This window comes from Grampus griseus (assembly GCF_964374135.1).
Source record: "Grampus griseus genome assembly, chromosome: 13".
NCBI lineage: Eukaryota > Metazoa > Chordata > Mammalia > Artiodactyla > Delphinidae > Grampus > Grampus griseus.
In genome coordinates, this window is record NC_139007.1 from 2,985,876 (window position 1) to 3,008,311 (window position 22,436).

Sequence of the window (22,436 nt, forward strand, 5' to 3'; positions counted from 1 at the left end):
CCAGTTTTTGCACTATACCTCTTACATGAGACACTACATCCAGGACAAAAAGCCCCTGAAGCCAGAAAAGTTGACTCTTGATCAATGATACTTTCAGAGAAAGATCTCCATCAAAAGGGGAAAATGTTAAATATTTAATAAAAAAAAAAAACCTCGGTTAACCTCTATCCAGAGACTAGAAGGGGGAGGTCTCATGTCCTGTAATGATAGTAGAGCCCCACAGGAAGAAGGAAGTCTCTTCTTTGCAAGGACTCAGCCAATGGAAAGCCATGGGCTCCTTGTTTACTACAGCCCTCCTAGCTTCCACTTCCTCCTATAAAAGAGTTATCCTGCCCCTGCCATGTAGGAACTTGCACGTGGCTCACTATGGTTGCAGATCCTGAATGATAGGGCTCTGGTGACCCCAAATAAACCCATTTTTCCTGGAGAAGTATCTGGCAGTCTCTTTGTTTTACATCAACAGTACGTGCATGACACTATACATACATACTAGAGTATATGTTATAAAATAGTGTGTAGTACATGATAGTACTTTTAAGTATCTATCGATCACCTATCTGTCTATCTATCTATCTATCTATCTATCATCTATCATCTCCTTAGAGAAGAGACCAGAAGGATAAACATTAAAATATTTAGAATGGCATGTCTCTGTGGTTGAATTAAATGTGATTTTCTTTTTAACATTATTTTTAATTGCACATTTAAAATTTTTTATTCCCATTAAACATGCACTAATTCTGAAATAAATGGGTTATAATTTTAAAGTCTGGTTAATATATTCTCATGGAATTGACTTTGAATATATAAACATAAGTGTTTGTTTCCCATTAAACAGAAATTCTCATGAATTTTTTGTTTGTTTGTTTGTTTGAACTTGTTGTGGCAGTTAATTCTAACTTCAGGAATAAATCAACTTCACAAGCGTAGGTGTCACCTATAGACAGTTAGTCCTCTGGGTAAAATAGTAACTTGTAAATGACAATAAAATTTAGTGAACAGAAGCTTGTTACCATTTATTAACTCACAAATCACAAACAAAATGTACTGCTTTATGGACTATTGTAATGGATTTTATGATATTTTATGCATAACCTTGAATTAATAGTTGCTCCTTTTTCTTAAGAGATGTTACTTTACCATTCTGGGTTGAATTTGCCTTGCAATACTTCCTTTCAAAACTCTCTATGTTTCTGGAGAAGTCCCTTCCTGACCTCTGCTTTCATTTAAGCTAGCTTTGTCTTCTCACATACACTCAATTAAACTCTTTGTTCCCTTTGTCCTTTCCATTATTGTCATTAATAACACCGGAAACTCCCAACTTCATTTTCTCAGGTAATTGAATTGGTGAATTATTTTCTCATTAATCTGGATATTTTTTAAATGACCCTTCCCTTTAATGCAATTTTCAACCTTAATGCCTTTTGTCCCTTTCCCACAATTAAACTGGACATGATTTCTTAGAATCTTGAAAGTAGAGGCTTGGAAAAGCACCACTGCTTCCCATGAGATCAGTAAAGCTTAGTACACTTTATTTTTGCTTGTAAATTTCTACTTGTTTTATACTTTCTAAAGAACCTGGAATTAAAGAATGAAAGGATATTTTTCAAATATTTCTTCTTTCTTTCACATTTATGTCATCTTGTAGCAATCTGTAGGAGAAATAACAAATAACTAAAAAAAAAAAATTCAAAGGGACCATGTGAGTCAGGGAATTTTATATTTTACAACAGTTATAAAATTATTAAGTCAAGGCTTCCCTGGTGGCACAGTCGTTGAGAGTCCGCCTGCCGATGCAGGGGACGCGGGTTCGTTCCCCAGTCTGGGAAGATCCCACATGCCGTGGAGCGGCTGGGCCCGTGAGCCATGGCTGCTGAGCCTGTGCGTCCGGAGCCTGTGATCCACAACTGGAGAGGCCACAACAGTGAGAGGCCCGCATACAGCAAAAAAAAAAAAAAAAAAAAAAAAAAAAAAAAAATTATTAAGTCAATTTCCAAACTATTGATGCAGTTACTTTTGAATTTTCTTAATATGCATATTAACTTCAAATTACCGTATTTTATTCTTTACACTTACATTGATATTTTTATTTTACAGGCATACCTCAGAGATATTTCATTTTATATCCAGACCACAGACATATAGCAAATATCACAATAAAATGAGTCATACAGTTTTTGTTTTTAATTTACCAGTGCATATAAAAGTTATGTTCATACTATACTGTAGTCTAGTAAGTGTGCATTAGCATTATGTCAAAAAAATTACACACTGTAATTAAATAATACTTTATAGCTAACCATCATATGAGCCTTCAGCAAGCTGTAATCGTTCTGCTAGTGGAGGGTCTTGCCTTTAACGTTGATGGCTGCTGACTGATCAGGGTGGTTGTTTCTGAAGGTTGAGGTGGTTTTGGCAATTTCTTAAAATAGACAGCAATGAAGTTTGTCACATTGATTGAATCTTTCTTTCATGAATAATTTCTCTGTTGAATGTAATGCTGCTTCCTAGCATTTTACCCACAGTAGAATTTATTTTACAATTAGAGTCAGTCCCTTCAAAACATGCAGCTGCTTTATCAACTAAGTATATGTAATATTCTCAATCCTTTGTTGTCATTGCAACAATCTTCACAGCATCTTTACCAGGAATAGATTCCGTCTCAAGAAACCACTTTCTTTGCTCATCTGTAAGAAGCAACTCTTCATCCATTCAAGTTTTGTCATGAGATTGCAGCAATTTAGTCAAATCTTCAGGCTCGACTTCTAATTCCAGTTCTTTTGCTATTTCCACCTCATCTGCTGTTACTTTCTCAACTGAAGTCTTGAACCCCTCAAAGTATTCCAGGAAGATTGCAATCAACTTCTTCCAAACTCCTGTTAATGTTGATATGTTGACCTCTTCTCAAGAATCAAGAATGTTCTTAATGGGATCTAGAATGATGAATCCTTTCTGGAAGGTTTTCAATTGACTTTGCCCAGATCCATCAGAAGGATCACTATCTATGACAGCTATAACCTTACAAAATATATTCCTTAAATAATAAGACTTGAAAGTTGAAATTACTCTTTGATCCATAGGCTGCAGAGTGGATTTTATGTTAGCAGTCATGAAAACAACTTGAATCTTGTTATGCATCTCCATCAGAGCTCTTGGGTGAACAGTACATTGCCAAATGAGCAGTTAACATTTTAAAGTAAATTTTTTTCTAAGAAGTAGCATTTTAAAAGAAATCCTTTTTTTTTTCTAAAAAGTAGATCGCCATAGTAGGCTTAAAATATTCAGTAAACCATGCTGTCAACAGGTGTGCTGTCACCCAAGATTTGTTGTTTCATTTATAGAGCACAGGAAAAGTAGGTTATCATAATTCTTAAGGGTCCTGGGACTCTCAGAAGGTAAATGAGCACTAGCTTCAATTTAAAGTCACAGCTTCATTAGCCCCTAACAAAAGAACCAGCCTGTCCTTTGAAGCTTTAAAACCAGGCATTGATTTCTCCTCTCTAGCTATGAATGTCCTAGATGACATCTTCTAATTTAAGATTGTTTCACCTACATTGAAAATCTGTTGTTTTTGTTACTACCTTCATTAATTATCTTAACTAGATCTTCTGGGTAACTTGCTGCAGCTTCTACATCAGCACTTGCTGCTTCATCTTGCACTGTGATGTTGCAGATATGGCTTCTTTCATTAAACCTCATGAAACAACCTCTGCTAACTTCTTCTGCAGCTTCTTCACTTCTCTCAGCCTTCATAGAATTGAAAAGAGTTAGAGCCTTCCTCTGGGTTAGGCTTTGGCATAAGGGAATGTTGTGGCTGGTTTGATGCTCTATCCAGAACCCTAAAACTTTCTCCATATCAGCAATAGGGCTATTCATTTTCTTATCATTTGTGTATTCACTGGAGTGACACTCTTAATTTCCTTCAAGAATTTTTCCTTTGCATTTACAATGTGGCTAACTGTTTGGTCTCAGAGACTTAGCTTTCAACCTCTCAGCTTTTGACATTTCTTCCTTGAACACTTAGAGGTCTTTGTAGTGTTATTAATTGACCTAATTTCAGGGTTGTTGTGTCTCAGGTAATAGGAAAGCCCTAGGAGAGGGAGAGAGACTAGGGAATGTCCAGGAGGTGGAATAGTTAGAATACACACATTTATCTATTAAGATCACCATGTTATAGGGGCATGGTTTGTGGTGTTCCCAAATAATGACAATAGTAACATTAAATATCACTGATCACAGATCACCATAATAAATATAATAGTAATGAAAAAGTTTAAAATATGGTAAGAATTACCAAAATGTGACACAGAGACTCAAAGTGAGCAAATGCCGTTGAAAAAATGGTGTCAATAGGCTTGATCAAGGCAGGGTTGCCACAAACCTTCCATTTATAAAAAATGCAATATCTTCAATATGTAAAAAAGAGAAGCACAACAAAAGGAGGTCTGCCTGAATGTGGAAGTTAATTTGAATAATTCTCAGTAAACAGTTGGCTTTCAACACATGACTTTCAAGTATTGGCTCATTACGCATCAGGATTGTTTAAGCCAGTTTTTGGTGCAGTTAGTGTTTTCAAACCCTGTGTGCTACATATACCCTGGTTTAAACCGTTGATTCAAAATAAATAATGATAGCTCATTATGTGAAAATAAAGAAACTGAACTCAAGTTACTTTAATTCTACTTGAGCATTTAAAGATTTTAATTATGTTTACAAACTAGAATCTGAAAAAGAACACAAAGTGTGATAAAGATTTTGCTGAATTGAGCAAAATCTATTCATTAACATTTATTTTTAAAATTCTAATTGGTTAAAACAAAGGATATAGCAAGAGAATAGTGATTGTTCATAATTATTACATGATTTGTATTAAAATTAAATTTTTCATATAGACGACAGAGGTGTTAAAAATGATTGGCTCAGGTAGTATATATATTAGGTAGTCACTAAGGCATAACTCATTCAGGAGTTTGATGTAAATAATGTAATAGTGTGGCTTGTATAAGGGATGAATATCCCAGATTGGTAGGAAATGAGATTGTTAAAGTAGGCAGAAGGTGTATATTAATATTGTGTCCAGCCCATAACTTAGCAAGCCTTTTCATTGATTGATTACTTCATTTAATTATTCATTCCTTCAATGGTTATTTATTGAGTCTGTAATATATTCTAGGTATTTGCCTAAGCATTGAGAATACAGATATGGGCAAGAAAAACTCAGAGCTTATGTTCATTGTTCATGTAGCTTAACTTTCAAAATTATACATAAGATAAGTTGAAAAAAACACATAGTTGAAACTATTAACTACATAGATATCCAATGTAACTAATAAAAACACTCCTGTCTATTGATAGGATTCAAAATAAAAATTTATCATTTTTTTATTAAAAAATAACTTCATGTAAGGTCATATGACAAAGTAGGTGACGTTTGTAATCTCAGGGTAGCAACACATTTACTATAAATATATGGTTAGCAGTTTTTACCCCATGCCAGCTGTTCAATTATTTATCTATGTTTAAAAAACAGTATGAATTAAATTCTATATTGTCGGAATTAGAATATTTTTAAAGTCTAAATATCTAGGTTGATTAGGCCCATTAACTTATTGTTAGTAAAACTGGGTTTGAAACATCACTTGCCATATCACCTCAATTATATACTTAAATTTAGGGCATTATTTTTATGTCTGATTATACTTTCTCATAGCTATGGTATTGAAACACTGAATCATTTTTACACAAATCTTCTAAAATGATGTCATATTAAATTGTATGGCTCTGTTGTTTAAAATTAATATAAACCATTTAAAACATGAAAAGAATTTTGCGGGCAATGTATTTTCACTCTCATAGAATTGCCATAACTGACCTTAAGTATTAAATGGTCCTTAAGATAAAGTTTGGGCAACTACTTAGGTCACCACACAATTATGATGCCTTCTAGAGAACAGCTTTTTCTAGTCTTCATTTAATCATTGCTGATTTCTGTAAATTGATCCTGAGCACTTACACAACCTTCCCAATAAAACAATATCTCCTTTAACTATTTTGGCACCAGTATAGAAAGCAAGTATGATTATGCATAATGGGAAAAAGAAGAGCAAGCACACTTTAAAAGTTGTGTGATTACTGAGGAATTCCTGTCGTTCCAGTGGTTAGGACTCTGCACTCACACTACCAAGGGTCTGTGCTCAATCCTTGGTCAGGGAACTAAGATCCCACAAGCCCTGCAGCACGGGAAAAAAAAAAAAAGTGTATGTGATAACTTATATAAGAAGGATTGTTTTTTTTTTTTTTTTTTGCCATATAATGATGTGTACCTAAAAAAATTGTCTAAGCTCAAGCTACTTTACTGCTAGTTTTTTCAGATTCATGTGTCCCAAGCTGTACAGAGGCTCATGCCTTTCAAAGAAAAGAACATCGCCTATTCCAGCATCTCACTTGTTTACAATTTCAGACCAACACCTGTACACATCAAATTTATGAATATCTATGTGAAACTATGACCAAAAGCGGCCTCCAAAGTTCTCTAAGTATCTTACCTAACCATTCCCTTTAGAGACATGGTAAGAATCAGTCAAGTTGATACTCTCCCTTGTTCAATCTAGTTAGCTTTGTTTGGTCAACAAGTTTCCCAGACTGACTTTGTATGGTGGCTTGGGGAGGGGATGGGGGCTTCATTGTTGAATCTCACCTTTGAGAAAATCATTAATTGACTCACTCTGTGTCAAACATTTGAGCTAAACCTGGAATTAAGGAACTGCAATCCAAAATACCCTCAGCCACCTGTTTTCTCTCTGTCTCCATTGCTATATGGACCTGAATAAACACTCATTTTCTAGTTGAAGTCTGCTACCCATCTTTGCCCCATCTGAATTACACATTATGAAATTGCTGGAGAAATTGAGAAAACTAAACTGACGTTTTTTTTTTGGTTTTTTTTTTTTTTTTGCTGCACCACGCCACATGTGGGCCTTAGTTCCCCAAGCAGGGAACAAACCTGTGCCCCTGCATTGGGAGCTCAGAGTCTTAACCATTGGACCACCATGGAAGTCCCAACATCTGTCATTTAAAATCCACAAAACTCAACCGCACACACAAAACTACCTAGGAACCCTGCTACTATGGCCCAGTAAGTTGCTTTTTATTTTATTTCATGACATATATTTCTCTCTAAAATCTTCCAAATCTTTCCTTCCTATACTCTCATTGACAACTTTAGTTTTTCACTGAGAAAACAGAAACACTTGACAGAAATTCATCACTCTTTCTATGGAAATAATCTTCCAAATCATTTATCTGTACAAAATATTTCTGTCCATAACCATGTACAAAATGCCCCTGCTTCTTACAAAGTTCACTTCCTCCATAAGCAAGTTATGACAAGTCAAATAAAAATGCCTGGAAACAAGAAATATTTGTTTCTAAAATACTTGTTTTAGAATAACTGTTCTTGCCAAGGAGCTTATATATTGTTATCTTTGTCTGATTCATTTTTTAGAGGTAGGACTCAGTATTTTTATTGAAAAAGAACACAAATTATTTGTTTTTATTGAATTTGAACTAAATCTACCTAAACTTTAATCAAAGAGTAACTTGTTAAAAAGGAAAAAAAAGCTAAAATTTCAAGTCATGACCTTGCACTTTTAGGAAAGTACATCAAGTTAAGTATGCTGCACTGAACATTAGATTGTCCAATTGAGAAATATTAATTTTAGAAATTTATCTTAACATTTGCACTGTTTAATTGGTAATAGTGATACGAAAGACTGAACATTGTTCTTTTACCACAAGTCATCTGTTTTAGTAAAGATTCAGCTAATGCCTAAGAGTAAGGAACTTCTTAAAGTGAATTTATAAAGTTCCTTTGTCATTTATAAACTAAAAGCTTTTCTAGTCATAGGCTGTTACTTTGTTATGTTTCCTTGAAATTTTCCCTCATTAAAATACATCTCTTTCACACTCTGCATCTTGTGTGTGTATATTTGCATACTGATACATATGCATATACACATACACATGATCCACATAGATTTTTATAAAATCATCCAAAATAATTAACATATATATTTGTCCAAAGGGTTGGGTCTTAAAAGAACTTAGGCCAGACAGAGATCTAAAGTAAATATTATCAACTCTAGTCAAGAATTTGGTAAACCACTTATGGGTTAACGTGTTGCATCTCAATTGTTAAAATGTTTATCTCTTAACATTTAGTTTCTAAAATACAAATGTCAAGTACCCCCAAACCATTAAATCCCATTTAACAAAAAATAATTGGTGGTCACTGGAAGACTCCAAATTTGATGTATTGGTCATATTTCTCAAGTTCAATTCCCTATTTATGTACATTATGGTAAATCGTTTTGTTGCCTTAATATAACCATATAATAAAAAGTAATGGGGGTAAAACTATGAATACTTTAAGAAATTATGGATTTGTTTTTATACTAATAAAGATTTGAACTTATGAGATTGAACTATGTGGAGCCAAGAGCTTTATGGTCAGAAGTACATTAAAAAATGGGGTTGATTCAAAATTTATCTTAAAATGTAATAAAACTGATAAATACAGAAAACCAACTGAAATATACCACATTTATTTTTAAATAGCCACCATAATGATGAATACTAAATGAGTAAACATTTGTTAGAATATATGTATTACAGGAATTATGTTTGGCATTGATTGTCTCATTAAAAAACAGCGCTTTTACAATGGATTTGATCAAAAAAGGTAGACTGGAAATTAGAAGTGATCAATGTTATTAACCTAACATATAACATAGATTACTTCAATTAAAATTCCTGGGCTGTGGAATTTATGCTTTCTCATCAGTTAAATAGTTTTAAATCAGTAAAAGTAACATCTGAAGTAGTAAATTTCCATCATGTGTTATAGTAACCCAGTAGGAGAGACTTCTGAGTGCTACTCTGACTCAGAAACAGCCACCTGGATGCCTTACTGAAGTCTGTGCAGAGTGAAAGCAAAAGAGACTGCCTATTTTACAGTCTGCTGATGCTCTGGCATTCTCGGTGGAGGAATTATGTGTTTGATCATATTTTCTGGTGGAGGAACGAAGGAGCCACCCTAATGAGCCAAGGACTTCATGGAGATGCCAAACTGAAAGCTTTGGCAAGGTTTTTTTCATAGTAAGTCAGAGCAAAGATCTATGAAAAAAAGGGGGAAAGAATATGAACATAGCAACATCTAGTTCTATGTATAATTTTGAAATCAACCAGAGAAATGGCACTGAACTGAGGTATTTTTATATTGAACAATTTCTCCAAAAGCTTCGTAACTGGACAAAAAAAGATCATATATTGTTACAGAGATATATTGTAATCTCTTTCTTAGGAAGTGCTTACTTGCTTTGAAATAATTTTTCCTACAAGTATGTAATACCAAAGCATTCTAATTTTAAAGATTTATACATTTTCATGGGAGATACTCAAGTCTGGGTTGTCCTCTGAAAACATTTTCACTTAATTTTTTGCTTTTTTCAAAAAAAATTTTATGGAGTAAGATAAGAGAACGATTTTATATAGGAAAAGATAAAATATACTATTTATATAAATATCATTAAATTATACAATTTCACACTTAGAATAAGTGTGATGATAAATCATCCCTTAGTTTTCTGAGATAGATTTATTTTTTCTTTAATATAAAGAAATTCCTAGCTATTGAAGCACTGTTTATAGTAACAAGAATAGTATAAATCATAATAGATTAACAATCAGTGAGATACAATGTTACTTATCATTGTAAGTAACATTGTCTCCAATCTCCAATAACATATAAAAGCAAATTTGGAAAAGCAATAACCATGTTTGGCAATATCTTACCATTTAACATTTTGTGATGAATGCAATTGTATACTTCCAACTCTGAAAATGTTAATATCTTAACTTATATAGAATTATGAACCATAACCTAAAGATTTTAGTTATGAAGCAGAATATACCAAAGTACAACTCAATTATACTCTTTTGTCAGATCTTTTATTCCACGGCCTGATTTTGTGCCAGTTAACAAAATAAATATTAACCTGAAACATAAAAATAATGATAACCATGTGAAAACAACTATATTTTCTAAATGAAGAAACTGTAGTTATATCACTAGTACATTGTGTTTTGAGAGGTGTAAAAATACAACCTAGAGCTGTTGATTATGTCAGGTCAGAAAACAATGATTCTATCACAAACAGTGATTATTGTCATTATTCTTCACATGGGATCCTGAGGCCAAATGACTCAAAGCGTGAGACCTGTCATCTACAATTGATTTAACAAGGACGATACCAAAGCGTGAGACCTGTCATCTACAATTGATTTAACAAGGTCAATACCAATAAAGGACTTACATTCACACTGTTCATTTTAAATACGTGTCTCTAGGGGAACTCACAGACAGAACTGGGTTGATAAATATTTCAAATAGCTTTTATCTAGTAGTTCTGAGAGTTTCTTATTGTCAATATCAAGGGCTTTAGGGAGGTGCTCTGCATGATAAATGTGCAAATACAGTTATAGAAAGGTCTTTGAAGGTTAATGTTTTTTAATTTAATAGATGGGTTATAGGAAAAGGTAGTGAGCTGTTTGCCAGGGAATCTGACTCTATCTGATGAAACAGTACCAACTCTATGACTCAGAATGTTACATTATAAGTTATTTAGAATATTCAGAGAAGTGAGCCAATCATAGAAACACCTGAAACATCAATATTGAACAATTTACATAAATCAAATTCAAGGAGTCTTCTAATCTTAACACATGCAGCAGCAACACTCATGCTGAAGCCTTGTAGAGGGGGGTAGATCACTAGCATTTGATTAAAGGGATATAATTTCACATAGTTGGATGCTCATTTTAACAGAACTTGATATATTGGACCTGAAAGGCTTTAGGCAAAGTAAGAGGAAACATAATAAAAGTAAATAAACTTAAAACCTGTATTAGCAATATATTACACAACCATGGTAAGTAAGGTGTCTCACATAGTGAAAAAACATTTCCTCTCATTATTCAATTAGACAACAGTATTTAATCAGCCAACTGTCAATTTAAACAGGCTTATGGAATTCTCTGTGAAGAGGCTCAGTCTTTGGAAATGGATGAAGATCTCAGTGATCACCGTCCACTGAACATGAATAGGAAGATTTCAGGTTACCACCTAAGTTTTGCAAAAGATTTCAGGCTACCACCTAAGGTTGCTTTACCTGATAAAGCAACATTCTGTGCTTTCCTTTGAGGTGATTTACCAGGAATATATGCTTGAATGTGTGTTTAAAGTCTATAGTCAGTTGTTTTCAACAGGAAACATTTTCTGAGAGATAAGTACAATTGACTTTTGAGCAACTCAGGGGTCAGGGGCACCGATCCTCTGCACAGTCAAAAATCCACGTGTAAAGTGTTGTTGGTCCTGCATATCCTTGGTTCCTCCATATCTGTGATTCTGTATTCGAGGATTCAAACAATTGTGGACCAGGCAGTACTCTAATATTTATTAATGAAAACATTCCTTATATAAGTTGACCCCTATAGTTCAAACCCATGTTGTTCAAGGATCAACTGTATTTTTAGGCAACACAGTGGCTAATAGAAAAATTGAAGTATTTCAAATAGCTTTGGCTCCAGATGACTTTTTTTTTTATTGTAAACATATTTTTTTTTCAGAGTTGAGCATTGAGAGTCATTCTTAGTATGAGGGAGCAATGTATTTATCAACTAATTAGTGTTATTATTGTAAGGTTGTTATCATGTCTTTATATTAGATATTATGATATTGTGAATTGCTCAAATTAGATGTTAGGCATTAGGCAAGTTATCTATCATCTATTTATCATCTATCTGATATTTATATTTATCTAAAGCACTGGCCATAGTAATTATAACTGATAACCATGAGCGTAGGAGGGTAGGGTAATTAACTGAATCAGTTAGTGGAGTTCTGCTAATTAGATCTGGGCAAATTTTAACCTTCAGAATAGAAAGTGGAGCTAAATGTGAAGGTCTAGGTTAAACTTGGACAAGCATTACCTTCTGATGAGGAAAACTAATTGAAAACAGGTAAGATGATCAAATAAATGACATGAATGTGGTGGGAAGTAATGTGATTTCCTTTCAGTAGAGAAAAGCTGTCCATCTATTTTTTTTTTTGTAGAAACTTTTATTTTCCCAAATGAAATCTTATGAAGAACAATACATAAATATACCAAGCACATGAAACAAATTAGCTCTGGTTTAGCAAGGAGGAAGGACTGCATGCTGCATCACTTCAATTTCTCTCCATCTCCCATCATCCAACAATTCCTACAGTGGACTTTTGTATCCCTTAAGTGGGAAGACAGTCCCACATGTTGAGAAGTACATGGACTTTGGTGATGGATGAATAATTGCAAATATTAGCTCTGACACATTTGTGCTGTGTGTTCCAGACATACATAAGCTACTAGGGCTTCTTTTTGTTCATGGGAGGATAGCAATGATGTGGTGAAACTGGCTCATGGTAATCATCATCACCATCATCATCAACATTTGTGAAGCACTTTTCCTGTGTTCAATGGAATAATGATTAAATGAACAGTGGGTACCTGACTGCCCAGGTGGGTAGCCTGGTTCTTCCACAAACACCTACTGTATGTCCAAAAACCTGCTACACTTCTACCTGTCTCAGGTTCTCCTCTCTACAAAAATGTAGCTAATTGTCTAGAACAGTGTCTGCCCACATGTAAGTGTTCCCTGAGCTCTGACTTTATCATTATTACTACTGGATGTATAATTATTGCTCATATCTTATGGACTTTTAATGAGGGTTAAATGAACTTATACCTAAGATGCTTAAAAGAGTGACTTGCATGTTTTAAGTGCTCCATGAATGTTACCGTAATTTACATGAATTGTTTAATCATCACAACAGATGAATTAGGTAGTTATTATTATCACAATGTATATTATGCATAAGACAAGTGGTAGTTATTAAAATAATGTCAAAGTCAGTTTTAACTTTTACCACTTTTTCAATGAGAGCTTTTTCCAGTCTCATAAATCACTATTTACAGGAGGAGAATATGTCCTCCAAATTAGCAACATTTAACTTCATTTCCACATTTTTCAGTTAAGGAATGGCATGAGAATGGTTTAGTGCAATATTGTACAGTTAATAGTTGGATCAAGGCTGGAAACTTATTCTGCTGACATAAAACAGATCAAATTATGTCTGCAATCAGACTGGACATTTTTATTGAGAAAAAATCTGCTAACTGGAGCTGGACATTATTTCTACCAGTATATTGGTATTTGGGGCATAAGAATGTACCAGTTTTGATATTGGAAAGGTAGTTCATCATTCAGTGAAGTAATAGGCAATTCACACATCAACCAAACATGCTGAAATAATAACAGTAGTTCAGAGCCTCTAGGTCGGAGTCCTTGCATTTGAACCCCAGCTGGGTGACTTTGGGGAAGTTACTTAAACTTTCTGCATATCAGTTTCTTTATCCTAAAAAAGGGATTAATAATGCAAACATAATTTATAGAAGCTTTTGTAAGTAGAAACAGCACAAGGTAACTATTCAATAAGCAACAATTACTATTAAAAAAGTTATTACAAAATCACTTTTGTTATGTTATTAACAAATTTATTTCCTCCAAAACCTGTATATATTTTAAAGCAGTTTGTAATTTTAACTTGTTCTTAAAAGAGAAACAGTAAGTGATAAACTATATAAATAAAATACTAATAATCCATGGCATATAATTTATAAATAAATCCTTTGTGACTTGGTAGAATGGGGCACACATGTTATTAAACCACAAATATATTCATATTGATATTAAATAAAGAACAAACTACTTAAGAGCAATCATTTTATAATTTGATTTTGTAGCAGTAAAAAAAATCTGTGTATATAAAGTCTCTCTCTATATATATGATTACACAGCAGTATTATCTGTTAAAAGGGTTTCTTGATTGTTTTTATTTTAATTTTTAATCTTTCTTTCTTGACAGAATTCTTCAGTCGGTGTTACAGATATTCAGAAAAAATAAAACTATTATTGTAAAAGTTTTATTTTATTATAAAAATACACATGAGCACTTCTGAGCTGAAGTTTCATATTAACTTATTTATTTTAATTTTTTAAATGCATGTGAAGAAAGAAACCATCTTGTTATAATTAAAATTCCAGTCAGATAGGAATAAAGTTATTTAAACAGTAAATTTGAATTTTTCATCTAATATGGTAATACAGGCTGCACCTGTAGTTTGAGTCTTTTAAAAATGAAATGTTGGGTTTGTCTTAAAATGTATATAGTAAAAATATAATATCTCATAAACTTATTGACAGTTTTATAATGCAATTCACATTTGTAGTAACCTATTTTGCTTTTAAGTAGTGTGACCACTTATTTTTTTATTTCATATATTTCATATCAAGTGATTTATGCCTTTCCTAAATATATATAAGTGGTGGTAATTTGTACTCTACAACTAATTTTCCTTATTACTAAATATCCCTTTCTTAAAAATTATAATGATTTTCCTCTTAGGACTTTAAGAAACTCTCACAAATACCAGCTCATATTGTGTAAATGATTTTGGACATTATTTTTAATCTTGAGATAAAGATACTCTGTTAGATCTATTCTGGATCATAAAACATAAAGAGTCTGACTCCCACACTGAAGTGTCTGGCCATTTCTATAATTGTCTTTGTGATAGACATTTAAACACATGTACAAGATCATAAAAATACAATAATCAGTACAGTGTATTCTTAGTTGAAATGAGTGTAATAACACAGCATGGTTACAGACTTACTTTGAAACCGTCTCCTTTCAATGGATTTTATAAGAATTACCGAGAGAAATAACTTGTCTCACAGTATACTACTGTCTATGGGGACGAATTTCTACCACTGTTTTATGTGTGACTCACTTCCAGAATCAGGTCTTTGTGGTATTTTCAATAATTATCCTCTTCAAACAGGGAAGGAGACAAAACCACCTGGACAAGAAATGTAAACAGATTTTATTTTCATAAGTTTCAAAAAAGGTAATCTAATAATATAACCAGATAAAATAGATTGTGCATTATTTCTTAATTAAAATCACAAAGTGCTGTTTATGTATTTATATAATCTGTGTTAATAACATGAGGATTTGGATTTGGATTAGTATCCCAAAATTAATTTAAGTGAAACTCTCTTCTCCAAGGTACCAACTTGGCCACAACTAACCAAATCACTCAAACCCAACACCTAGGGCTGGTCCTTAGTAACTTCCTTCTCAGTCCCCCACACAGTCAAGCAATCAGCAGGTTCTGCTTATTTTAACACCAAAATATATCCTGACTGTCCACTTATAGTTTTACTGTCACCTCCCTAATCCAAGTCACCAGTACCCATTGTCATCTTGTACCATCTGAAATAGCCCTCTGCCTCCTTTCCCTGCTTTTTTTTCCTCCTTTTTTTAAAATTTAAATTTATTTAAACTAAATTAAAAAAACAAACAGTCACTCATTTTTCCCACCTCTCACCCCCTGACTCAGGCAACTACCAGTCTATTCTCTGTAACCATGAGCTGGGTTATTTATTTATTTATTATTTGTTAGATTCCACATATAAGAGAGATCATATGGTATTTGTCTTTCTCTTTTTATTTAATTTAGTGTAATGCCTTTGAGGTCCCCCTGCAAATGTTTTTGTTTCTTTATAATTTATTCCCAGGATGATATTCTTAAATGTACAAGAGATTGTAAAATTTCTCTGCTTAAACTTCTTTTGATAGCTCACTCTGAGTAATCACATTTAGAATGAGATCTAAATTCTCCACTTCATCACAAAGATCCCTGTAAACTAATTTGTGTCTACATCTCTAATATTGTTTAATACTCCCTCCCTCTCCCTCCCCTCCCCCATCTTAGTATCTCTGTCCCCTCCATTGTCACACTCTTAAGCCACAGTCCTTTCTTTTATGTCCCTTCTCTATGTAGCCACACTGCTTTCTGCCTCTGAAAACTTCATCTTCGTAGTTCCTATTACTCACAACATATACTCATACCACATCTCCTGCAACATTACAACCTCAGCCAGGCAGGATTGATAGACCATCTTTTTTTTTTTTAACATCTTTATTGGAGTATAATTGCTTTATCATGTTATGTTAGTTTCTGCTGTATAACAAAGTGAATCAGCTATATGTATACATATATCCCCATATCCACTTCCTCTTTCATCTCCCTCCCACCCTCACTATACCACCCCTCTAGGTGGTCACAAAGCACTGAGCTGATCTCCCTGTGCTATGCAGCTGCTTCCCACTAGCTATCGATTTTACATTTGCTAGTGTTTATAAGTCCATGCCACCCTCTCACTTCATCCCAGCTTGCCTTTCCGCCCCCCCGTTCTCAAATCCATTCTTTACATATGAGTCTTTATTCCTGTCCTGCCACTAGGTTCTTCAGAACTTTTTTTTTTTTTTTTTTTAGATTCCATATATATGTGTTAGCATACGGCATTTGTTTTTCTCTTTCTGACTTACTTCACTGTATGACAGACTCTAGGTCCATCTACCTCACTACAAATAACTCAATTTTTTTCTTTTTATGGCTGAGTAATATTCCATTATGTATATGTGCCACATCTTCTTTATCCATTCATCTGTCAATGGACACTTAGGTTGCTTCCATGTCCTGGCTATTGTAAACAGAGCTGCAGTGAACGTTGTGGTACACAACTCTTTTTGAATTATGGTTTTCTCTGGGTATATGCTTAGTAGTGGGATTGCTAGGTTATATGATAGTTCTATTTTTCATTTTTTAAAGAACCTGCATACTGTTCTCCATAGTGGCTATATCAATTTACATTCCCACCAACAGTGCAAGAGGGTTCCCTTTTTTCCACACCCTCTCCAACATTTGTTGTTTGTAGATATTTTGATGATGGCCATTCTGAATGGTGTGATGTGATATCTCATTGTAGTTTTGATTTGCATTTCTCAAATGATTAGTGATGCTGAGCAGTGTTTCATGTGTTTGTGGCAATCTGTATATCTTCTCTGGAGAAATGTCTATTTAGATCTGCCCATTTTTGGATTGGGTTGTTTGTTTTTTCATATTGAGCTGCATGAACTGCTTGTAAACTTTGGAGATTAATCCTTTGTCAGTTGCTTCATTTGCAAATATTTTCTCCAATTCTGAGAGTTGTCTTTTCATCTTGTTTATGGTTTCCTTTGCTGTGCAAAAACTTTTTATTTTTATCTCCATTTCTCAAAGCAAAAAGGATCTTGCTTTGATTTATGTCATAGAGTGTTTTGCCTAGGTTTTCCTCTAAGAGTTTTATAGTGCCTGGCCTTACATTTAGGTCTTTAATCCATTTAGAGTAATCTTGAGAAAGAAAAATGGAGCTGGGGGATTCAGGCTCCTGTATTTTAGACTACACTACAAAGCTACAGTTATTAAGACAGTATGGTACTGGCACAAAAAACAAAAATATAGATCAATGGGAAAGGAAAGAAAGTGCAGAGATAAACCCACACACATATGGTTACCTTATTTTGACAAAGGAGGCAATAATATACAACAGAGAAAGACAGCCTCTTCAATAAGAGGTGCTGGGAGGAGCTTCAAGATGGCAGAAGAGTAAGACGTGCAGATCACCTTCCTCCCCACAAATACATCAGAAATACATCTACATTTGGAACAACTCCTACAGAACACCTACTGGACACTGGCAGAAGACCTCAGACCTCCCAAAAGGCAAGAAACTCTGCACATACCTGGGTAGGGTTTAAAAAAAAAAAAGACAAAGAATAGGGATGAGACCTGCACCAGTGAGAGGGAGCTGTGAAGGAGGAAAGGTATCCACACACTAGCAAGCCCCTGCGCGGGCAGAAACTGTGGGGGGTGGAGAGGGGAGCTTCGGAGCCGTGGAGGAAAGCACAGCAACAGGTTTGCGGAGGGCAAAGCAGAGGGATTCCCGCACAGAGGAGCGGTGTCAACCGGCACTCACCAGCCCGAGACGCTTCTCTGCTCACCCACTGGAGCAGGCGGGGGCTGGGAGCTAAGGCTTGGGCTTCAGTTGGATCCCAGGGAGAGGACTGGGGTTGGCGGCATGAACAGAGCATGAAGGGACTAGGGCGCCATAGCTAGCCGGGAGGGAGTCCAGGAAAAGTCTGGAGCTGCTGAAGAGAGAAGAGACTTATTCTTGCTTCTTTGTTTCCTGGTGCCCAAGGAGAGGGGATTAAGAGCGCTGCTTAAAGGAGCTCCAGAGATGGGCACGAGCCGCGGCTATCAGCATGGACCACAGAGATGGGCACCAGACGCTAAGGTCGCTGCCACCACTACCAAGAAGCCTGTGTGCAAGCACAGGTCACTCTCCACACCTGCCCTCCCAGGAGCCTGTGCAGCCCGCCACTGCCAGGGTCCCGTAATCCAGGGACAACTTCCCCAGGGGAATTCATGGCATGTCTCGGGATGGTGCAAATTCACTCTGGCCTCTGCCGCCGAAGGCTCACCCAGCATCCATACCCCGCTCTCTCCGTGGCCTGAGTGAGCCAGAGCCCCCAATCAGCTGCTCCTTTAACCCCATCCTGTCTGAGCAAAGAACAGAAGCCCTCAGGCGACCTACACACAGAAGCAGGACCAAATCCAAAGCAAAACACCGGGAGCTGTACGAACAAAGAAGAGAAAGGGAAATTTCTCCCAGCAGCCTCAGGAGCAGTAAATTAAACCTCCACAATCAACTTGATGTACCCTGCATCTGTGGAATACCTGACTAAGCAACGACTAATCACAAATTGAGGAGGTGGACTTTGGGAACAACTATATATATATTTTATTTTTTTTTTCTTTTTCTCTTTTTGTGAGTATGTATGTGTATGCTTCTGTATGTGATTGTGCCTGTATAGCTTTGCTTTTACCATTTGTCCTAGGGTTCTGTCTGTCCATTTTTTTTATTACATATTTTTTATAATAATTATTTTTTTATTTTAATAAATTTATTTTACTTTTTTATTTTATTTTGTATTCTTTCTTTCTTTGTTCTCCCTTTTCTTCTGAGCTGTGTGGAGGACAGGTTCTTAGTGCTCTCACTAGGAATCAGGGCTGTGCCATTGAGGTGGGAGAGCCAAGTTCATGACACTGGTCCCCAAGATACTTCCCAGCTCCACGTAATATCAACCAGTGAAAATCTCCCAGAGATCTCCATCTCAACACCAGGGCCCAGCTCCACTCAATGACCAGCAAGCTACAGTGCAGGACACCCTATGCCAAACAACTAGCAAGAAAGGAACACAACCCCACCAATTAGCAGAGAGGCTGCCTAAAATAATAATAAGCCTAGAGACACACCAAAATACACCACCAGACATGGACCTGCCCACCAGAAAGACAAGATCCAGCCTTATCCAGCAGAACACTAGCACTAGTCCCCTCCACCAGGAAGCCTACACAACCCACTGAACCAACCTTAGCCATTGGGGACAGACACCAAAAACAATGGGAACTACGAACCTGCAGCCTGCAAAAAGGAGATCCCAAACACAGGAAGATAAGCAAAATAAGAAGAAAAACACACAGCAGATGAAGGAGCAAGATAAAATCCCACCAGACATAACAAATGAAGAGGAAATAGGCAGTTTACCTGAAAAAGAATTCAGAATAATGATAGTAAAGATGATCCAAACTCTTGGAAATAGAATAGACAAAATGCAAGAAACATTTAACAAGGACATAGAAGAACTGAAAATGAAACAAACAATGGTGAACAACACAATAAATCAAATTAAAAATACTCTAGATGGGATCAATAGCAGAATAACTGAGGCAGAGAAAGGATAAGTGACCCGGAAGATAAAATAGTGGAAATAACTACTGCAGAGCAGAATAAAGAAAAAAGACTGAAAAGAATTAAGGACAGTCTCAGAGACCTCTGGAGCAACATTAAACTCACCAACATTTGAATTACAGGGGTCCCAGAAGAAGAACAGAGAAAGAAAGTGACTGAGAAAATATTTGAAGCGATTGTAGTTGAAAACTTCCCTAATATGGTAAAGGAAGTAGTTAATCAAGTCCAAGAAGCACAGAGAGTCCCATATAGGATAAATCCAAGGAGAAACATGCCAAGGTATATATTAATCAAACTACCAAAAATTCAATACAAAGAACAAGTATTAAAAGCAGCAAGGGAAAAACAACAAGTAACACACAAGGGAATCCCCATAAGGTTAACAACTTATCTTTCAGCAAAACTCTGAAAGACAGAAGGGAGTGGCAGGACATATTTAAAGTGATGAAAGAGAAAAACCTACAACCAAAATTACTCTACCCAGCAAGGATCTCATTCAGATAGGACAGAGAAATTAAAAGCTTTACAAACAAGCAAAATCTAAGAGAATACATCACCACCAAACCAGTTTTACAACAAATGCTAAAGGAACTTCTCTAGGCAGGAAACATAAAAGAAGGGAAAGACCTACAATAATAAACCCCCCAAAATTAAGAAAATGGTAATAGGAACACACATATCCATAATTACCTTAAATGTAAATGGATTAAATGCTCCAACCGAAAGACATAGACTGGCTGAATGGATACAAAAAGAAGACCTGTATATATGCTGTCTACAAGAGACCCACTTCAAAACTAGAGACACATACATACTGAAAGTGAGGGGATGGAAAAAGTTATTCCATGCAAATGGAAATCAAAAGAAAGCTGTAGTAGCAAATCTCATATCAGACAAAATAGACTTTAAAACAAAGACTCTTGCAAGAGACAAAGAAGGACACTACATAATGATCAAGGAATCTATCCAAGAAGAAGACATAACAATTGTAAATATTTATAGACCCAACATGGTAGCACCTCAATACATAAGGCAAATACTAACAGCCATGAAAGGGGAAATCAACAGAACCACAATCATAGTAGGGGACTTTAACACCCAGCTTCCACCAGTGGACAGATAATCCAAAATGAAAATAAATAAGGAAACACAAACTTTAAATGATACACTAAACAAGATGGACTTAATTGATATTTATAGGACATTCCATCCATAAACCACAGAATACACATTCTTCTCAAGTGCTCATGGAACAGTCTCCAGGATAGATCATAACCTGGGTCACAAATCAAGACATGGTAAACTTAAGAAAATTGAAGTCATATAAAATATATTTTCCGACAACAGTGCTTTGAGACTAGATATCAATTACAGGAAAAATCTGTAAGAAATACAAATACATGGAGGCTAAACAACACATTACTTAATAACCAAGAGATCACTGAAGAAATCAAAGAGGAAATCAAAAAATACCTAGAAACAAACGACATGAAAACACAATGACCCAAAACCTATGGGATGCAGCAAAAGCAGTTTAAAGAGGGAAGTTTATAGCTATACAAGCCTACCTTAAGAAACAAGGAACATCTAAAATAAACAATGTAAACCTACACCTAAAGCAATTTGAAAAGAAGAAAAAAAAAAACCCAAAGTTTGCAGAAGGAAATAAATCATAAAGATAAGATCAGAAATAAATGAAGGAAATGATAACAAAGATCAATAAAACTAAAAGCTGTTTCTTTGAGAAAATAAACAAAATTGATCAACCATTAGCCAGACTTATCAAGAAAAAAAGGGAGAAGACTCAAATCAATAGAATTAGAAATGAAAAAGAAGTAACTATTGACACTGCAGAAATACAAAGGATCATGAGAGATTACTACAAGCAACTCTATGTCAATAAAATGAACAACCTGGAAGAAATGGACAAATTCTTACAAATGCACAACCTTCCAAAACTGAACCAGGAAGAAATAGAAATATGAACAGACCAATCAGAAGCACTGAAATTGAAAATGTGACTAAAAATTTTCCAACAAACAAAAGTCCAGGACCAGATGGCTTCACAGGCAATTTCTATCAAACATTTAGAGAAAAGATAACACCTATCCTTCTCAAAATCTTCCCAAATACAGCAGAGTGAGGAACACTCCCAAACTCATTCTAAGAGGCCAACATCACCCTGATACCAAAATCAGGCAAAGATGTCACAAAGAAAGAAAACTATAGGCCAATATGACTGATGAACACAGATGCAAAATTCCTCAACAAAATACTAGCAAACAGAATCCAGCAGCACATTAAAAGGATCATACTCTATGGTCAGGTGGGGTTTATCTCAAGAATGCCAGGATTCTTCAATATATGCAAATCAATCAATGTGATAAACCATATTAACAAATTGAAGAAGAAAAACAATATGGTCATCTCAATAGATGCAGAGAAAGCTTTCAACAAAATTCAATGCCTATTTATGCTAAAAATCCTGCAGAAAGTAGGCATAGAGGGAACTTTCCTAAACATAGTAGAGGCCATATACGAAAAACCCACAGCCAACATCATCCTCAGTGGTGAAAAAC